Source organism: Coenobita brevimanus, chromosome 6 (assembly GCF_032717465.1).
Source record: "Coenobita brevimanus isolate Jiangsu-jjx chromosome 6, ASM3271746v2, whole genome shotgun sequence".
Taxonomy (NCBI): domain Eukaryota; kingdom Metazoa; phylum Arthropoda; class Malacostraca; order Decapoda; family Coenobitidae; genus Coenobita; species Coenobita brevimanus.
The window spans coordinates 24,778,911-24,801,235 of record NC_136959.1 but is presented as its reverse complement, the minus strand read 5'-3'; positions in this window follow the sequence as shown (position 1 = coordinate 24,801,235).

The window sequence follows — 22,325 nt, the reverse complement described above, 5'->3', positions numbered from 1 at the left end:
CTCTCCCTCCTTCGTTCCCTCCCTTCCTCCATCTCTCACTCAGCTGCACTCAACACTGCCCCTGGTCTGCCTTCCCCCCCCTCTCTCTCTCTCTTTCTCGTCTGTGGTAATTTATGATACATTTTGGTTATTTTCTTTTACGTTATAATGTGCATATTGTAAATTTGACTTTACTTCCACACCACCCAGGAGGTAAAAATCTTGGCGCGTTTTTTTTTAAGAGGTGTCCCCAAACAGGCCTATTCCTCTATCCCTCGGGTCGGGCTGGGTGTGTGTGTGAGTGTTGCCGCTCACGAGGGTTTTAATGTATATATTTTTTTTACTAAGAAATTGGCATATTATTTCTTATATTCCTGCACATTATCTTATAATCATAATTGTGACATTATTACCCACCCCAGAAATACGGTAACAGCCAATAAAAGTGACTACTTTTTTTTTAAGCAACACTGTAAAATAATTATGCCACATTTCTGTATTGACGTATAAATATTTTACGCATAATAAGTTTACTGTTCTTTCATATATTATAATACACACGTTACCATTATATTCTTATGTGTTTATATTGTGATGCCTATTACATATATATATCAGAGCCGTTCACATAGCGGGTATGGAACACGTGGCAACACTGTACAGAGGTTGGTGCCCCACCCAAACCGCCACTTAAGATTGGTACCACCATAGCTATATCTCTGTCTCTCTCTCTCTCAAGTTACCAAGCCCTTCCCCTGCGACCAGCCTCTTGTATCGCTTGTCCCCTTCTGTTCCTGCCTGTTCTGTGGCTAACCTCCCTCTGAGCTCTCTTTCCTAAATTCTGGTGTAGCAGGGGTGTGTCACGTGTGTTCCTTGTGAGTGGAAAGTTCTAGCAGCCTGTGTGTGAGTATGTGTGTATGTGTGTGTATGGTCACTAGGCGCTGTCGTGTGCCTATCAAGCATTCCTCGAGTTAAGAGTGTGTAAGCATGTTTAGCACTGCTCGATTCTCGCAGACACAATACCTTCTTATCATCTGACTCCCTGCTTCTATCTGTTTCTCTATCTATCTATTTATCTATCTATCTATTATGATTTGTAATTATAATATGGAGTCTGGATATCTATATATGTTTTTTAAAGTCAGAAGTATTGCATCTAACAACACTAAATAGTTATGAATATGAGACTGGTTGTATTAATTCTGTCCTAGGACAGAGCAAATGAGATTGAAGTGTCAGTATGAACAGCAAAGCCTGTTAGTCTAATGCCACGGGGAGATGCTGTGGAAGATATTTTCTTTATCACAGACACTGGACGATTTTAATATGGCCATAAAATTATAGTACATCGGTGTCTAATTTAAGGGGGATGATTGAAGCAAAAGGATCATGGTGTCATATTTTGAGTATAATTAGGGAAAAATGTATGAGTACAGAGAATTTACACACACACACACACACACACACACACACACACACACACACACACACACACCATAACCCAGCCTCTCAGTAAATCACACCATACAGTCATTCCATCCTCAAGTACCGGTAACACAAGCTCACTCTGACACCTTCTCCCTCCAAAATCTAAGCAGCATCATAGGATCTACCCAGTTGTTCTGAGGGATCTCTCTTAGCCTGAATAAATTTGTCTGGTGGTGGCTGTATACATATATAAAGGATCTTATTGTACTGAACAGGTGAAGCCATAACTATCCTCTTTAAAATTGGCGTTTGATGCATGTTGCTGGCCAAGGCTTTGTTGCACAGTGGCAGCCTTACTTTATGGCCTTACATTATGGCGCCAGAAAAAGAAAGATGAGTAATAAAATAGTCCTTGCGGAACCTTCCAAAATTAATGTGTGTGTGTGTGTGTGTGTGTGTGTGTGTGTGTGTGTGTGTGTGTGTGTCGTTTGTTTTATTTATACCTTTTTTTGCCTCCTCTCTTTTCTCCTCCTCCTCAGCCTCCCACTGTGTTTCCCCCACTTTCTTCACTCTGACTCTCTTTCCCTCTCTCATTTTTCTCTCTCACCCACTTCCCTCGCCCTCCCCGCTTCCCTCTTTCCCCTCTCCTCTTTCATCCTTGCACTTTTCACCCTGTTTCTTTTCCCCAACCCTCTCCTTTACTCTCATATAACTTTTCCCCTTCCTGCCACTTCTGATTTTTTTTTTTTTTTTTAGTTCATTTCTTTTTCATTACATGATTGTCATCTTATCCCATATAGACTTTTTTCCATTTACCCTTTCTTCATCCCACTCTGCTGTGCCTTGATTTTTCTCTCTCCTTGCCATGCTTTGTACTATTACTTCCTTCGGATTCACTTCTCCTCAAATTCTTCCTCTCCCTGTTTCTTTCGGCTTTTAATCTAGTACTACTACTGCTACTACTACTACTACTACTACTACTACTCTCTCTCTCTCTCTCTCTCTCTCTGTCTGCTATACTTCCATCACTGATATTGCACTTTTATCCTCAGTATTTTCCCTTCCTCTCACAGTTTCAGTCCCTTGTTCTCCCATAGTTTTCCTTTACTTGTTCCCCTCTATTCTGGTCCTTGCCTCTCACCATCCTCTCTCTTTCATTCTCTTCCAACACCACCCTCATCCTATCTATCTATCTATTGCCAGACGCCTCAATCCCGTTTGGGGTGGCCACAAACAAATCGCCTCCAAGTCGCCCTGTCCCCCGCCATTTCACTGCCCTGCTTCCAACTCACACCCCCCTCTCTCATATACCTCTCCACCCCATCCCTCCATCTCATCTTCGGCCTCCCCCTCCCTCTTCCCCCCTCCACCTCACTCACATACACTCTCTTCGTCAGTCTTTCATCCTCCATCCTCTCTACATGGCCAAACCACCTCAGTGTGTTCCTCATAACGCTTCCTATGAGATCCACATCCACACCACAACCCTTCTTTATATCCTCATTCGTCAGCCTGTCTCTCCATGTGACTCCACAGGCTCCTCTTAAATAACTCATTTCCACTGCTCTCACTCTTGACTTGTGTCCTTCCAACAACGTCCAAGCTTCACTTCCATACGTTAGAGTTGGTATCACAATACTGTCATGTAGTAACTTTTTCACTTCCATGCTCACTTCCCTGTTTCTTATCACTGCTTTCAAAGAACCAGCAACCTTTCTTCCCTGCTGTACCCTTTCAAGCACTTCACCCTCCAAACCTCCATCCTTACTCATCACACTACCCAAGTACTTAAACGTACTCACATTTTCCAATTCCTCACCATCCAACCTCGCTGTACATTCACTAACTTCACCTCTCTCAAAGACCATCACTTTACTCTTCCCTACATTCACCTTTAGATTCCGTTTCTTACACACTCTCCCAAACTCATCCACCAAGCCATGCAGCTCCCCTTCGTTTTCACTCAACAACACAGTATCATCTGCAAACAACAGTACAGGGAGTTTCCAAACACTATCCTCTATCACCAGGGCCACTCCAACATCTACTACCCTACGTTATACCTCTTTTATTACCCCATCCATATACAGATTGAACAACCATGGAGACATGACACATCCCTGTTTCAATCCAACTTTCAAAGAGAAAAATTCACTTAGTTCACCATCCACACGCACTGCAGACTTTGCACCATCGTACATACTCTTCACAGCATTCAACAACTTCCCATCTACTCCATATATTCTTAACACTTTCCACAATCCTTGTCTATCCACCCTGTCATATGCTTTCTCCAAATCCATGAAAGCCGCATACAACTTCTTTCCCTTCTCTAGAAACTTTTCCACTAAAGATCTAAGATTGAATATCTGATCTACACAATCTCTTCCCTTCCTAAAGCCTCCCTATTCTTCTCCAACTATTTTCTTTGTTCTTTCTTTAACTCTGTCAATAAATATCCTACCATACACTTTTCCTATTATACTAAGAAGACAAATGCCCCTATGATTACCACACACTTCTTTTTCCCCTTTTCCTTTGTACAAGGGAATAATTATACCTGACTTCCAATCCTCCGGGACTCTACCTTCCTCCCAGGCCAATCTGCACATCTTCCACATCCATTCTACCACTATCTCTCCCCCATGCTTCAGCATTTCACCACACACTCCATCAATTCCTGGGGCTTTCTCCGATTTAACTTTCTTCATTGCTTCCACAACTTCTGTCCTACTGATTTCTTCCTGTCTTCTCACCTTCCTCCTTCTCCCAGCCATTCCCCAGCCACTTATACTCGCATTACTTCCATCCTCTATGTTCAACAATTCCTTAAAGTGTTCTCTCCATCTGCTCACTTTTTCTCCCTTCTCCACTAGTAATCTACCATTTTTATCTTTCACTCCCCTGCTAACTTCACTTCCACCCTGTCTTACTCTTTTCACCTCTTTCCAGAACATTTTCTTACAGTCCCTCCACTTTACACTCAAATTCCTTCCAAATTCCTCATCCACTCTCTTCTTACTCTCTCTTACTAATCTTTTCACCCCTCTCTTTCTTTCTACATATAACTCTCTCTTCCGCCTCTCAACTTCTTCCACGCCCCTATTTCTCATCCATTCATTGTATGTTTTCTACTTTTGTGCCACAGCCTGTTTCACCTCTTCAGTCCACCACGCTGTTCCTTGCACCCCCCCCTCCGTCTTCTCTTCCTTCCACACACCACATCACATGCTGCACATATTTCTTCTGTAAATATCTTACACACGCCTTCCAGGTCTCCCATCTGCTCCAATTCATATTTGCCCAATCGTTCCTGCACTTCTCTCTTATACTCTGCATTTTTCTCATCCTCTTGTAACCTTTCCACTCTCCTTGCAACTACTCCTTCCTCTCGTCTTTCCCTTCTTCTATTCCTCCATCTTACTTGAATTCTAACTCTGGCCACCACCAAGTAGTGGTCAGAAAGTCCACTCCCCCAACCTCTATAAACTCTTGCATCCATTACACATCTTCGCATCCTTTCATCCACACACACATAATCAATCATTGCCTTCCATTCATTCAGTTCACCACCCACCCTTCTCATCACTCTCAGTTGATATTCCTTCTTTCATCCTCATATCTTTTCTTCGTCACTTCTATAACGACATAATAAATTAGAATAAAGACAATTAAGTCAAAAAGCAATACATAGATGTGAAATCACTTATGAAGCCTCGCACTAGGAACACTTTGCTTGTGAAAAACCTTTGGGATATACAGAGAAGCACTTTACAGGACTTCGCAAGAGAAGCAACGTGCGTGTGAAACTCCTTAGGATGTTACTGACTGAGGGGGATACTGCTAGAAAGGTTTCACATATAACAGGTTCAGCAGATGTAGGTTGATTCGGAACCTTTGAGGGTTTCGCTAACGTAAAGCACAATTCTTTGCAAATACCTTGTGTGTGAAAATCCTTAGGCGTGACTGGCTGACCGGGCCGCTTAAAAGGATGCTCCTGCCTATGGAAAGAGAGAGGAACGAGACAGCAAAGCAACTGGGCATTGACATAACACGAAAAATACAAAGACGTAAATCAAATAAGTTAGAGAATGAACAGGCAAAACAGTCCTGGATAGATGCGAGACTGTATGGAGGCCTTGATAAAGCGAAGTGCCATGTGAATCCTCCCTAGAGTGAAGCGTGTTGGGTATGGAAACCCTTAGGAAGCTAAAGTGAGGCACCATATGAGGCTTCGCAACAGAAAAGTACTTACAGTGTGAATGACTGGGCCGCTCCTGGAGATGCCTCTTCATTTATAAAGGACACTGTAAAGAAAAAGATAGCCAGAAGAAAAAGAAAAGGAGTATACTTGTTATGATGACATATGAACGAAAAAAAGCAAAGCATACTCGCCATCAAACTATAGGAAAGAAGGTACACAGAGGTAAAAGTAGAATGAACAGATAATAGTGAGAAAAGAGAAGAACGAAAAATAAGTACTAACCAAACCTGATGGAAAGCAATACAGATGAATAGAAAAGAATGAAGTAATAAGGAAAACTGGAGAGAGGACAAGATATTGGGAAGGCGTCTGGAGAGAGAAAAAAATAAGAGACTGATGTGAATGTGGTAGATCGTCAAGGGATATACGAGAGATGTGTCATAAGAAAATAAATGAAAAATGGGAAAAAATTGAGAAAGTAGATGGGTAAGAGAATAAAGGATGTAGAAAATTAGAGAAGGACAATGAGAAATGAAAATAATGAATGGGAAAAGAACCGAAAAATGAGAGAGAGAGAGAGAGAGAGAGAGAGAGAGAGAGAGACTAACGGTGATTGCGTCTTGGCTGTTTGGGAAATAAAGAAGCAAATCAAGAACAAGGCTAAGAGACAAGGTGGGAGAGAATATAAAGAGTGCTTGGGGTGTCCAGGAAGAAGATATTGATAGTGAAGATAACTCACTAGATTTTCCTTAGTCGTAGTTAAACCTCTCAGGATCTGACCTCAGGCATTATAACACAAATACATCGTTACATTATATTTCTTTCCCCCTTGGTTTAATTGCCAGCTGTATGATCAAATATAACTGAAAGAAGGTGGAAATGAGAACTGCAGGAGGTGGAGAGGAGTAGGGTGGGAGTTTGGGAAGTGTGGTGGATGGAGGAAAGAGAAGAAGGAAAGGATGGAGGACTGTAAAGTGTTGATGGGCAATTTTACAGTATCTTTCGTCCCAGTCTGTCATGAATGCAACAGGCCAACTCTGGAACTGTCTCCCTCTGTCTGTATTTCCTACTGCCTATGATCTCCAGTTTTTCAAAAGCAGTGTGTCCAGGCATCTCGAGATGAAGGGATCTTGAATTTGACTCTCTGTTATCTTGTTTTTGTTTTTTCTTGAAGGGAACAGTTTGCAAGCTCCTGGCCTTAGGTTTCTTCTTCCTTGCATTAAAAAAAAAAAAGTTGGATTTCATTATTGATAGTACATTCAGCATCATGTATCAAAATTCCTGGAGCCAAACACATCATGAAATAAAGTGCAGTTAATTTTGCCCTTTTATAGAAAGAAAATATGAAGATGGCAAGTAACATTTTCGACAACTTATGATTTAACTGAATTTGCTTGAATTCTTAAGTATACCACTGATTATTTGTTTTTGTTTTTATTTATAACATTTACTTATTCCTTATAGGTGTTCATGCTGATAGACAGAGTGACATAACTTAATAGCAGACTGAAAGGTAAATTAGTAGATATTATGGTCAATTTTAGTAAACAGACAGTCTTACGATATTACAAATGAGGAAAAAAATATTCAGACTAATATTCACTGCACAAAATGGTATGGGCAAAAAAAAGAATATTATTTTAAGCGGACAGATAAAAAAAAAAAAAAAACTTCAGTAAAGCGATCAAAATGCACGAAAAGAAATCCATATCAATCATTTCATAGGGCCAGAGAAAACTCCATCCATAATATTGGCCTCCAACTTGTAAAGGTCACTCCACTGAACCTCTCTCTCTCTCTCTCTCTCTCTCTGTGCCTTGGTCCTTGGCGAGTGGGCGAGTGCGACGGGGGTGTGCGGGTGGGGGGTTGGAAGGTGGTAGGACGAAGCAAGACGAAGGAAACGAGGCGGTCAGTAACATGATATGATACGGTGCGGTTCTGTAAGGAAAGGAGTATGAAAGAAAGTAGTATAGATGGTGAGAGGGTGCTATTAAACTGGGCAGCATATCCAATGGCAGACGAAGAACAGCGAGAGGAGTGATGGTGGAGCTCTAAATAGGATAAATGCAATAGCGAGAAATAGGGTAAAGAGGGGACCGACTGTGAGTGTAAAATAAATGTGTGGTTGTAGGAAGTAGGCTGAAATTCCATTACCATCATAGGTATCTTCTATAATTAATTTGTTTAGCGTGTCTTTAGATGCAGTCTGGGTTGCTGCAGTTTACTGAACACGTCACCAGAATAGAGCAGTGGCAATGACCTCCAAATCCTGTTAAAACTTATGATATTTCAATAGTTATACTCACTGCAGAGTATTATGCTGCATTCCTTGCTGTATGGTTCTTCAGCAGACAATGCCTTTTCCGTGAACAGGAGAGGAAGATTATGCAGAACGTTATAGTCCACCGCATCTCCATTTCAAAGCGTTACAGCTATGAAATCTTCCCACAATGGCTTAGGTTGAACTGATAAGGCGTGTGTAACTAAGAGGTGAGGTACATGTGAAACAGTTGCTCGTGTGTGTGTGTGTGTGTGTGTGTGTGTGTGTGTGTGTGTGTGTGTGTGTGTGTGTGTGTGTGTGTGTGTGTGTGTGTGTGTGTGTGTGTGTGTGCGTGTGTGTGTGTGTAGTTAGGAATCTACAGCTTCCTCCCCCAAAATACGACTCTTTAGTTGAATTACGTCCAGGTTCCATCTCTCTGCTTGGTGAACAGGGACATGGACCTTAAGAAACATGTCCATGAAATAGTAGAGCATATTAATCTCACTTGTAGCGAGAATGACGCCGCTGAACCACTGGTGTTGCGTTTATAGGAGAGTGTAGTGTTTATAGAATGGAGTGAGGCTACGGTGTTCTGCCATTCATCAATACGTACTGACCCACAAGCTGTGGGATTGCTCCGCTTTTCAGTTACACTCTAGCCCCTTCGTTATAATACCCAGAGTACACCCTGTCTTGCAACACGTAAACTTAACTAACACAGTACACTGACTCTTTTCCCCTCTTCTTCTGAAATTCTCTCTCAGCAAGGCTACACTGAGTTGAAGAACACGTCTCTGAAAATATCTGCAGATCCTTCATCCCCACCACCGCCTTCCTCTTCCGTATTCTTCATCCTCTACTTTACAGTCGTTCTGCTCCCTTCCTTACTCCTTCTTCCTCTCGACCTCTTTAAATATTCTCTCCTTTCTTCCTTTTTCTTCCATCCCTTCTTCTCCTCCCATCATTCTTCTCTTTCCTACATTCTTTTATTCTTCCATTCCCTTTTCATATCCTACCCGCTGCTAGGGGCGTAGAGTGATCTATGACTAGACTTATATGGACTACGAAGGCCTGGCCTTAGTCTCCCATTCACACTCCAGGCTCCTCTTCTGGGCTCACCGAGTGTGAAAAACAATGACTGGCTGTTACCTCTTTTGTTATAATTACAACCGCAGGCGTTATAGAAGGAAAGGGTATTGTTGTGATCCACGCGCATAGGAGGTAGCTTGCGTGTGGAGATGAGGGGGGTGCGAGGATGTCTGTGTATGTGTGAAAGAGGTAGACTTCGAACCACATGAAAGGACAGTGTCAACTAGTATACGTGTAACTCCTCACTGGTATGGAATTACTGATTGCATCAGAGTCGTATAAAGAAATATTATTCAACGAAATCGGCTGAGGTGGTGTCAGACACTGAAAATAAACCGGAGTAAATGCAGATAGAGTAAAAAATTACAAATGAGTCAAGATAAAGTCGAAAAATATTGATAAGTGTAAGACTGCCTCTGGAACACTACATTAAACAGAGTATTCTACCTTATGGAAGAAGCGGCTGACCCTAAACGAAGGAGAAAAAAAAAAGGTCTGATAGCGAATGCAAGCAGCAACGCCCAACCACTTTGCCTGGAAAGGGTTTGCTAGAAATGGGCTAATATCCACAATGAGAATCACGACGAGGTTGTAACTCTCAAGTAAGGAATCCCCGAACCAGCATTCTCTGCAATCAGCATCTTATGCAATCGTCGAGCGATTCAAGCGAGAAATACGCCAAGAAGACCGTGGGAGGCGAGAAACCTTTCGGAAGCAATTTGTGGTAATAATTTTGCTTGGAAAATGTGCGTGTGTTGCCTAGATGCGACGTGCTGGGGTTTTGTGTGGATGTGAACGGTGTTGTGGTGGTAGGGGTAATGATATGTGTGTGTGTGTGTGTGTGTGTGTGTGTGTGTGGAGGTGTGGTATAGTAAGTGTGGATAGCGGAGGTGTGGTTTTAAGTGTGTATTAGAGGTGTGGTGGTGTGTGTGTTGTGGTGAGGTGGTAAGTGTACGTTGTGGAGGGAATATGATATGTGTGGGCTGCGGGTGGCTGGAGTGGGTTTAAGGATTGTGGCGGGGTGAGTGAAAGTGTGAGTGTGGGGGTTATAGACTTAATAAACCCGCCCCTGTGAGACCAACACAATCCAGGTGACAACAACTTTGTACCCCTGTCCATCACATACTGACACCTGACCTCAATGTATGCATTAAATGGCACTTTATTCCGAGGAAACCCATCAGCATCTTAGTCGTTTCTCAAGGAAGGAAAAGAAAACGTAAGGCTTTTTCCCTACATGGGGTCGAGCTACTGACAAAAAGAGGGAGATTGGAGGCGCGAGCAGAGAATGGAAAAGTGTGGCGTAGGGATTTCTTGTAAAAAGATGGCAGCCGTGAAAGCAAGGAAGGGAGAGAAGGGAAATCTGGGAAAGATGAAAATTGTAGAGGAGGAGGATGAAAAGGCAGAATGAGGAATAAAAGAGGAAAGCCAACGAAGGAGGAATGGAGGAGAATGAACGGACAGAGGTAAATGATGAAAACTTGGAGTGAGCGAGATTGGACGCCTTTGTTGAGGCCTTACGCAGCAGAGGTTTGTCGTGATAACCCTGCTGGCTCACTGCTCTTATTGCACTCACGCCCCCCTCCCCCCTTCTTTCTCTCTCTCTACACACACACAGGACGTATGAAAAGGAAGCTAACCAAAACTTTCAAATTCTTCTCTCTCTCTCTCTCTCTCTCTCTCTCTGGTATCTCATAGGAATGAGGTATAGATCAAAAGCGAGCGTGGCAGAAACAAAATTGAATTCCCATGATCACAGTAAATGTCGTGATCATCACTGTTGTGTAGAAAGAGAGAGAGAGAGAGAGACAGACAGAGAGAGAGAGAGAGAGAGAGAGAGAGAGACCTCAGTGAGATGTTTTACCTTAAAGTCATTTAACATTTGCAGAAAACATAGGCAAAGCTACACTGTTGCAACCCTCCATCTGACCAAGCACATACCCCCCCCACCTCCCTGTACACCTAACCAAGCGCATAACGGCCCTCACCCCCCCCCCCATCTTTTCTATTAAAGGTGGGCGTGAGAAAGCCTTGAGGTCACATAACCTGGGCCCTTCAGAGTCTCCGCACAGGTCGCCTTGAAATATAGATTAAGTTTTCATTATTTAAAAAAAAAAAAAAAATACTTAAGACACAGCATTCTATCCATCAAAAGGCACCAGTTCACTATAAGACAAATAACTATGTGAAATTTTATGACTTTATAGTGAATACTTTCTTGAGTTCTGGCCCGGAAACGAAATCTCTACACCCTGCCAGCCGCCCTGCCACCCAACTCTACGAACGGACACCTATTGATCCCAGTGATAACAACACCCTCCTCTGACTGACAGGCGGAGGGTAAAAAGAAAATACGAGTATCCTACTAATAAAAAGGGAGAGTAGTATAAAGAACAGGGGTTATGCAGGCTGAAAAAGGCAGGCGAAAAAAAAAAAAGACACAGGGAAAGGTACAGAAAAAACGAGTGACTAGAATGGTGACTATAAAGGCTTTCTGGAACTGAAAAAAAAAAAAAAACGTTGAAAAAGGGAAGTCAAACAGCACACACACACACACACACACAAACACACACACACACACACACACAGCTTGCCCCACGCAATTTTAATACACAGTCTGTAACACATTCTTAAACAACACGTAACGTAGGTGGAGCATGCACACCTAGAACTGATGAGACTTTGACCAAGGACATGGACGGTAAAGCAAGATGGGAGAGTAGAAGAACCTTTGCTGATAGACAATTTGATTATCAGGAGGGTAAGAGAGAGCCGACGAAAAGATAATCAGAAGCAAGAAAATGAGGAAGTGGGGATGAAACTGTAGTAGGAAAAACAGGAGGAAGGAAGAAAGTGATAAGAGAAGGTGGAGATCGAGACAGAAGGGAAGAATCTATTGTTGGAAATGGGGAGGGGGGAGACGAGGTAAAGGATGAATGGAATATTAATACAAACAGAAAGAGGAGGAGGATATAGGAGGGAATCAGTAATGGAAGAAAAGCTGGGAAGCGTACGAGATGCAGGAGGAAAAGAGAAAAAACACTGACATATTGGACAATTATACCTGCAGAAACAAAAGTACCAACAAGAACGTTCAGGAAATATCTACCATAAAAAAGAAAAGACAAAGCAAAGATGTCAAAAGAAACTATTATAGATTCAATCAGTCCATGTTAAAATGGCTGACTCACCATCTTCCCTGCGTTGCTTGATGTGAAAAATTGACCCAGAGGATGTGGTTCATACGCCAATTAGTTTTTCAAATCCTCATAAGGCAACTGTGGGTGAAAACTACACTCTTTCATGTTTTGGTGTGTCGCGGTGGTGCCCATTACAAAAAACAGCTCGAGACTCATCTACCTTCAGAGCACGGCGAACACTCTTAGGGGTTGGTTGTGGGTGTGTCTGGTCTCTCTTCTGAAAGTTGGTTGGTCTGTGAGGCCCCCAAATTGATCTGGGGTGGAAAGCCTCCCTGCTTATCTGTGAAGCGATATTAAATAAAGAAACTGAAAGTTTTATAGCTATTGTTATGGGGGTGTATATTACAGTGCACTCTTAACCCTTAATTAAGCACCAAAAGGGATAAGATAAAGTTTACGAGAAAACTAGCTAACTTTAATGTACACTATAACACACAGTACACAACCAAAGAAGATACCAGGGTTCGTTTTACAAAAGGGAGGATTCATATAGGCCTCAGGATACAAATATAAAACAAGTTATTTCTTACCTAACCAGAATACACTCAGTGGAAGCTAAATACTCACAAAGCTCAAGGAAACGTGGAGACTTCGAAGGTAAAATCCAGATATAAATCACACACTAGTGTAAATGGAGGAGTGAATAAAAAATGGGACATGGTACACAAACACTGTGTTTTGTAATCAAAGTCACGTATTGAGTAGAGTTGGGGAAAAGTGCAACACAATGTGACAAAAGTGTAAAGTGACAGTAAATGTGTACAAATGTGTACAAATGACAAAATGTGTACTGGGATGTGTGTACAAAAGGAGACAAAATGTGTACACGGATGTGTGTACAAAATAAGACAAATGTGTCTCTTCAAACTTTCCTGGAGCTTATAAAGGAGACTTACTCCGCCTTTCTCAGCTAATTAACCACTAGGCTGTCTTAAAAATAATCTCTGTCCATACAGAAACAATAGAGCCACCTGCTACCAATGAGGGCCTCATACACTCCACACAGAACCAATTGCATGCCATCAAGAACGTGACGAAAGCACCATTTAGGCTTCTAATTGGCAAACATCCCTACTTTGCTCCTCCCACATTATGTCACACCCACAGTTCAAGGACAAGAGGAACTTTCTACATAATTTGTGAGAAAAACATCTGGTGTGTTATCAGTTGAGAAGGCAAAAGTTGACGACTTGGGTAAATAAACGTGGGGACTAGGGTTACCCTTACAGCCCACAAAACTGAGAAGAAAAAAGATTTATGTTCTTGACGGCTCGCTTCTCTCTCCTTTTATTATCATCTTATCTTCTATTTCACCCATTCACTACTGGGGTAACTACGCCAGTGACACTATGTTAAGATTAATGAAGAATCTTAAGAACGTGACAATTAATGTGTGTTTTATATAGTATACTTCACTGGTCAAAAATGTGTTCATACGAGTATGTCAGTATGAAATAATGTCAAAATATCATAAAAAATACATCCACTAAATTTTGGTCTTTTTGCTTTCATTAGGCGCGACTATGCATGACCTAGGATTGTGCATCGAGCTGCATGAGGTTCCACTATCTCCATGTCTGAACCAGTACTCTACTTATACCCACCTGACCTTTATGTATACTAACAGTTTAAAAATATACTGCAAAATATTCTTTAATAAATGAAGAAAATCCTTAGCCAACTAAATCACAGGCAATGCATATGGTTTTAACTTTTTAGTGACATATTCAGGAGAATAAAGCTATATTAATATCAATTTTTTCTTCCTGCTTTGGTTTTCCCGTACGTTAGGCTACCTGGTAGTCTCAGCATCAGAAACGCTACTTGTTAGGATGATTTATTATTATTATTATTTTTAGTAGTAGTAGAAGTACTAGTAGTACCAGAAGTAGTAGTAGTACTAGTAGTAGTAGCTGTAGTAGTAGTAGGAGAGAGAGAGAGAGAGAGAGAGAGAGAGAGAGAATAGTTACTTACTTGACATTCCAAGGTATGTATGTATGTATGTATCTATAGCCATCTATCTACCTATCTATCTATCTAAAAGATCAAACTCCAAAATGGTTTGATGGCAACTGTGCCAGAGCAACAGCCTAAAAGTCATTAGCATATAACTCTTACTTAAAATCAAAAACATCTGAATCACTCTCCCAATTTAAAATTGCTAGAAATCATGCAAAAGCTGTATTAAATCTATCTAAATCAAACTTTCTTCAAAGGCAAGCATCAAAACTACTTAACAACCCTAATGACAATAGAATATTCTGGTCAACTCTTAATTCTTTCAATAATAACTTTAACAAGTCATCTTCCATTCCCCCACTAAAATCTTCAGATGGCGACATTACATATGACCCACGTGGGAAAGCAGATATTTTTGCCAGTACCTTTGCCAGAAACTCTACCACAGACGATACCAGCCAGAATGTCCCAGTACTGGAACTTGATTCTCCCGAAATTGCCCCACTTAAAATACAGACAAGATACATAAAATCCATCCTAGACAATTTACCTACCAACAAAGCTCCAGGCCCAGATGGAATTCCTCCAATTGTTTTGAAAAAGTGTTCCCCTGAACTTGCCTCTGTCCTAGCTAAATTATTTGCATACGTACTTCTTTATTCCCAAATTCATGGAAAGAAGCCAATATCCACCCAGTTCCGAAGAAAGGAAGTTCGTCTGACCCCTCCAATTACAGACCAATAGCTGTCACATCTTCTCTTGGTAAGGTATTTGAAACTTTAATTAATAAGCATATTGTTAAACATCTTGAATCCAACAACTTAATTAGTGATAGACAATATGGTTTTTGCCACGAAAGATCCACCATAGACATACTCAATCTCTTAACTCATACCATTCATCAATCAATTGATCTTTTTGGAGAAACTCATGCCGTAGCTCTTGATATCTCTAAAGCTTTCGACAGAGTATGGCACCGTTCCCTGCTGTCCAAACTCCTTTGCTATGGACTAACGTCTTTTGTTCCTTTGATTTCTTAATATCTTAGTGACAGGGAAAATAAGAGTAAAAGTAGATGATGTATAGTCCAACTTCCACTCAATTAACGCCGGCGTGCCGCAGGGATCAGTTCTGGCGCCAACCCTATTTTTGGTTCATATTAATGATCTCTTATCTGTCACCCACAATCCCATTCACTCATATGCAGATGACTCAACACTACATAGTTCATTCACACTCAGACATCCATTTACAAAGTCTAGTGTCTCTACCTCTCAACTCAGTACAGGCATCTCCATAAATCAAGATCTATCTACAATCAGTGAATGGGGACAAAACAACCTTGTCTCTTTTAATGCTAGTAAAACTAAATATATACAGTTTACTAATAGACAGATATTGCCAGATTCGTACATTACCTTCAGTGCTACTAATATTCCCATCTCCAAAAGTATTGAAATTCTTGGCGTCTCACTTAACAGTGCCCTCAGCTGGACCTCTCATGTCAGATCACTTGCTAAAACCACCTCAAAGAAACTTGAATTACTGTACAGAGTCCGTACCTTCTTCTCCGATGAGCAGTTAGCTATAATTTATGAAAGTCATGTGCGTTCTCAGCTTGAATATTGCTCACCCTTGTGGAATGGTTGTGGAGTGGTTGCATTAAGACAACTAGATAAAATTCAGAACAAAGCTGTTAGAATCATTAACAACCCTGCCATTACATATAAACTACCTCCCCTACAAGTAAGAAGGAATGTTGCCTCCCTTGCATTATTTTACAGATATTTTTTTTGGCAAATGCTCAGACGAAGTTTCGTCCATGGTGCCACCTCTTCATGCCTTCCCTCGTGTTACACGGGCATCTGGCAGTGCTCATGACTGGAATGTCACTCAGCCATATTGCAGAACTTCTGCCTATCAGAATTCTTTCATTCCCCGAACTGCATCTCTCTGGATCTCGCTTTCCCAGAGTTGATTCCCTCCAAATTTCAACCCACAACTGTTCAAGTCTAACTGTTACTGATATTTTATGAACAGAGGACACCAATAATCTGGTGTATGGATTATTTTTTTTTACCCATTTGTTTTTCATTCCTCCGTTCTGTTAGTTATAAAAAAAAATCTATTTATATAAATAGATAGATACAGATAGACAGATAAATAGATAGATACATTCATACATACATACATATGTATATTATATATATTACATATATATATATACTACATATATATATTATATATAAATAATATGTATACAATATATATATATATATATATATATATATATATATATATATATATATATATATATATATATATATATATATATATATATCATCGTCATCAGCCGTTGAGGTCCACTGCAGGACCGGCCTATCCCTACCGAAGCAGGGACGATACAGCCAATGTATCTCTACCCAGTGGCTTAGGCTGTCTGGTAGAGACTGTATGTAGGGTGAGAAGTGCTTGTGAGTGTGATTGTAGTGTTGTAGTGGCTTTGGATGTGTGTGTAGTGTGTGAACCAAGTGTAATCGGCCAGCCTTAAGCCGAGTGGGTGCAAGCATACTAGTATGCGACACTGGTTCAATCACAGCACCCCTTAAGTCCGCCAAAGCGGTCATTGGCTCGGACGCTTCCCAAAGTTTTTACAGCTCTGGCGGGAGGCGAACCCGCATCCACCAGCTTGCGAAACACACTCTACCATTGTGTGTGTGTGTGTGTGTGTGTATATATATATATATATATATATATATATATATATATATAACTCCTTGACGTACTGGCACTATGTTGTATATGCACATACTGCGAGTGAACGGGAACTTGTTGATGCACTAGCGCCATACTTGGAAGTCAGAGTTGATAATAAGAAGACATTACTCCACTCAGAGGAAGGACAGATATTTAGCTTTGCAAGTGCTCATGCACTAATTCACTTATTTCACTCTACAGCACAGCAGTAAACACAGGGCTCAGTAATGAGTACGTGCTGGTCAATTTAGCATGGCATGGGGATTCAGAATGTAGTATGTTGTGGTGCATTTTGTAGACCAACAAGTTCAAACGATTTTACTGTGTTTTTTCTGCCTTGCTGTCGTCCCAAAGGGTCCCATACTCTCCTAGGTATGGCAAGCAGCTGTATGCAGTTGTATTAGAGAGCTGAAATGCAACTTCTCAGTCCTTACATCCTGAGATGGTTGTGAAAATGAAGTAACGTATTATGAATCAGTAAAATAATAGTACTGCTAGACATTGGTGCTAATTTTGTAAGATTTGTATGTGAGATTCAGGGTTGATTACTGTGGACAAGTGCAACAACATAATGCACATAATACGGGTGTAACAGCACTGCACTGAGCACTTAACATTTCACTCCCTCTAAACACCGACAAAAGGATGGTGAGGAAATATATTTTCAAAGTCTGTGTGATACATTTAACAATTATATAAGGATAGAGGTTGTTAATAAAAATGATAAACCTCAATATATTCCAGGTTGGTGCTACCCACTACCCTAAATATCCCCGGCTTTACACATTTAACATACTACATTGCCATGGCTGTCTCACTCTTCTGCCACCCTTCCCCATGTGTGATGCTGTAACAACTGTACCTGGGAGACGTATAAACCCTGATATCAGGGGGTAACCTAACAAGTGGTCAGCTCTTGCAAGCCACATTTTTAACTCACTTTTTGATATCTCAGGGATGGTCCTATAGAAAAATGCTCCCACAAACCTACTTGTCGTCTTGTCAGTGATCATCGAAAGGTAATTAAGTGTGGACAGATGGATGTGTTGCGATGTACAGTCACAGAAACAATACAGTCACAGAAACAAGAGTCCTCCCATTTCAGCCTGAAGAAAATTGACAACTGACGAAACACAAAGAAAAACCTGTCTCAAATAATGCTTGTCTCAGTACGTTCGACTCTTCCGCTTTCTATTCGTCAGACTTAAGGAAGATATTTGTGTCTGCACAATAGACAGATTATGTTTATGTATAAATGGAGATTTTCATTAACATGGCTATGTAAAAGCAGACTGAATTTACTCCAAGGATGATTCAGGGGGAAGAATAATAATATAGCATTAAGTTACCTGCATTATCAAACCTCTGCAAAATATAGTACATGTTTGCTTTCATGCCAGAAGATAAGAGATGAAAAGTAAGGTCGCAAAAACTTACCCAGTGATGGAGTGCATTCACCAACTTCCTGGTCTCCGTTCATTCAGCTCCGGATATAGATGTGAAAGGCTACGAGTATTTCCGTGGCCCTATAGTTCATCCACGTGTCAGAGAATGGTGGTTCACGTGGCCATAGTGATATGTGCTGGGGGAGCAGTGAAACGGAGGGAGCAGTGAAAGCTATTGTAAAGGAACTCAAAACATCAAGCTGCTCCATGTAAGCTGGGGTTCGAAATCGTAAGCTGCATTCATGAAAACAGTAATGCATGTAACTCACTACAGCCAGGTTCTTTTTACGCCCAGGTGCTTAGGGTGCATTGATGGTGGCCAGAATAACATTTGGTGCTTGTACTTTATTCATGTTCACGAAATTATTTTAAATACTACCCTGCCACCCAGTAAGGTCACACTGACAATAACAATGCAGAATAACAATGTAAAGATTTCCACTAAGCCAGAAAAAGTTGCAAACAGTGAAGGAAGCACATGGAAACGAAATTAGTGTCGAGCCGCTGACCTGAGCTGGTAATGATTTTAATGCAGATTTAATTTTCTGTGTGGGAAGAGAAATTCTGGGAGTCAGTTACTGTAATTAGAATCATTATTTTCCATGAACTCAACACCATGCCGTAAATCATCATTATAGTTGCCAAAATATAGTGCTGTGTTCCTTAAGGTTTCTCAGTTTCAAGAAATGTGACGGGCAAAGAACGTGAGTGGCGAGTGTGGGCAATAAAGCTGTATTACTAGACCTTCATTAATTGCTGTACCATGAAATCAAGGACGGAACACACAATTTAGAATGTCCCAGAGTCGGAGAGTAAAAGGAAATGTTTGTAATGTGCATGCATGGGTTAGGCACTCACGCACACAAAGCGACTGACAAGAAAATCACGAAATATTTCCTAACGAGTAACTGACTTCAAGGTAAAGTATGTACTGCACTGTAACTATACGCTGTTGGTGGAAAGTGAATTGGTAAAAGAGCATATTCAAAAGAATGGTCGCCCACTGGATTCGAAGTTGTTTTTCTCATGAGTGTTAAGCTCTGCGGCCATCCACTGCACGAACACCTCATCCGAGTTTTGAAAAAGTGGAATCTATTATATTACCCCTTCTACTCTATAACCACCCCAGAGCTGCCACTCCCCCGTAAAATTTCTGTGCACCGGTATGCTCCACTTACCTAGTGTAAGCATCAGTTCACATGCACTGACCCCCTTCCCCACCAACCCCACATTCTCTCACACCTACTTACTGTATGTTAGTAAGAGCGATAAATCACCATTAACTTCCTTAACCCACCCACCACAAGTGTCTCCCATTGCACCTACTAGACATGCTTGAAAGTGGGGAAAAATCCCTCCTAATTCCATTATAATTTCTTTTATGTATATTTTCTCTAAATAATTACCCGGCCCCTCCCCGGAGGGGTTCGGGGACGGGTATTGTTTTCATTTGATTTGTCTGTTTGTCTGTTTGTTTGTTTGTCTGTGTCCCTGTCTGTCGGTTAACAACTTTAAGCGAAAACAACTGATGCGATTATGACTAAAATTACAGGGATGATGGGCCATGACCTACTGATCACCTGAATAAAAATTAGGCCAGACTGGGCAAAGGCCCAGGCTGTAGGCCCCCCACCCAAAAAAAAAAAAAAAAATCTCGGACGGGCAAACATCGTTTTTCATAGCCATAACACCTTTCAGATTTGTCATATTGGCATGAAACCAAAACCTAAAGGTGCATCTCTCAAATCTGCATCCTAGAACATGCCTCATTACAGGACAGTATGATGTAATAAGTTCACAAATCGCTTAGGAAAAGGTATAAGGGAGCTTCCTTAACTGATAAGAATACGGGCTCATGGGACAAACTAACAAGAGCTCCAGTGAATGTTCAGTTAGGTTGGGCTCCATTGTGGGTGACGTGGGAATTTGTTCGGACTCTAACTTATTACTCTATTGAGGGTGAAGCAACTGATTGCTGTATTTTCAAATGTAATGGAAGAAAAGCTGGTCAGAATATGTTGTTGGCCAAGTTACAAGTGCGGGGGCGCCCCCCTCTGGGGGGCCGAGGGGCTGCGCCACCCCCGGGGAGGCCGGGGGGCCGGATGACGGCGCCACTCCCTGGGGGGACCGGGGGCGCGGCGGCCGCCCCCCTCCCCCCCGGGAATGCCGGAAGATTTAAGTCATATCTTGATACCGCGACGGTTTCATGTTGATAGTACAAGCCGTTCATGAGATATAATGGTGCCAAAGGCGGGCGATAATGGGAACACACACACACACACGCACACACACACACACACACACACACACACACACACACACACACACACACACACACACACACACACACACAAACAGAGGCGGGCAAAAACATTATCCCTTCGCCTTGGTAAAAGCGGGCGGTAATGAAAAAAGTCGATTGATAAATTACCATGAGAGAATGGAGAATATTTTGCCAGACTGACGGCACAGAATAAGAATAAAATGTTTGAGGAGGGATGGAATGAAGGGATGGAAAGATGACTCGTAATGACGGGATGGAGGAAAGAAATAAGATACACTTATAGTTAAAAAGCGTATACCGTGAATTAGGAGAAAGAAGTTGTATGTTACTCTTGTGAAAACAGAAGTGGGTTAGTATATTTTATAGTGCCGTTGTTCCGTCCTTGCTACCTTTCCTACCTTTCATGGCTCCGATAATTCAGTGGTCTCAAGTAGTGTGTGTGTGTGTGTGTGTGTGTGTGTGTGTGTGTGTGTGTGTGTGTGTGTGTGTGTGTGTGTGTATGTGTGTGTGAATAATGGTAGCGATTATTCAGGAAGATTACATTAGGGTTGAATGAGCTGGGTGGGCTTAGGTTGGATGGCAAGTTTGGTTTAGGCTGCAGGAAGTTAAGTCTGGTTCGTGTGCTTAACTTTGGGCTGATGGGTAGTAGATTTGGTTGTATCAAATGTGCGTAGAATAAATCAAGTATGGTGTTTAAATATCGATTTACTATGGTTATGGTAGAATCGAATATTATTGCAAAGCCAGGTTATGCCAAAGCAAAAATATAATTTGTGTTTGGAGTAGGGGGAATGAGGAGGGACAATATGCTTGAAAAGTAAGCTACAAGTCACTCTACATGCAGCTGAAGCCAGAGTCGCCTGAACAATCGATAACCCCAAACTCCCCACCTCCTTACACATCCAACCCACAACCTGGTCACACCCACGCCAGGCCTCACACCCCATCCACATGACCATCGCTCTACCTCCCCACCCAATTGTCCACACCCATGCACCCCCCTTCCGCCGACCCCCCCAACCCGCCCACACACATCCCTACCTTATCACAACTCATTCACCTCTCTTCATTCCCATCCACCCACCTCCATACAATGCCACCTGCCCATCTCCCGACACATCACCCACCCACCTCCCCACACTCCCACCCATTCATCCCCCCCCCCACACACACACACACCTCTCCACACTGCCATCCACCCAACTCTCCACACTCTCCCCGCCCTATCCACCACATTCTCAAACACCAACCTCCCCACACTCCCACTCATCCACCTCCTCACACTGCCACCCAACTATCTCTCCTCACTCCCCACACACCGACTCCACCTCAGATTGCCACCTCCCAGTCTGCTCGTTCCCAAGAGTAATGAATGAGACAGGCGTGGGATATTTTACCAACGCTCCACATCCTAATGCTTGCTGGAGTGTGCTGGTGTTTTGTGAATATGTACTTGTTGCTTTATCAGTACACCACGAAGAAGATATTTTATGTTACGAAATACAGTGACCATTCAGAAATATTTGCCAAGGGAAGAAAAGCGAACAACGCACACTGAATCTGTTGGTCACTTGGTTGCAGATAATTTATTGATCATATGTACAGGAACTCGGGGTCAGCAAATGATTAGTATATCATGATGCTTTCTTGCTATACCCTTACAGTTTACCAACACAAATTAGAAATTATTCTCAGTTTAATTATTATTTCATGTTGACAT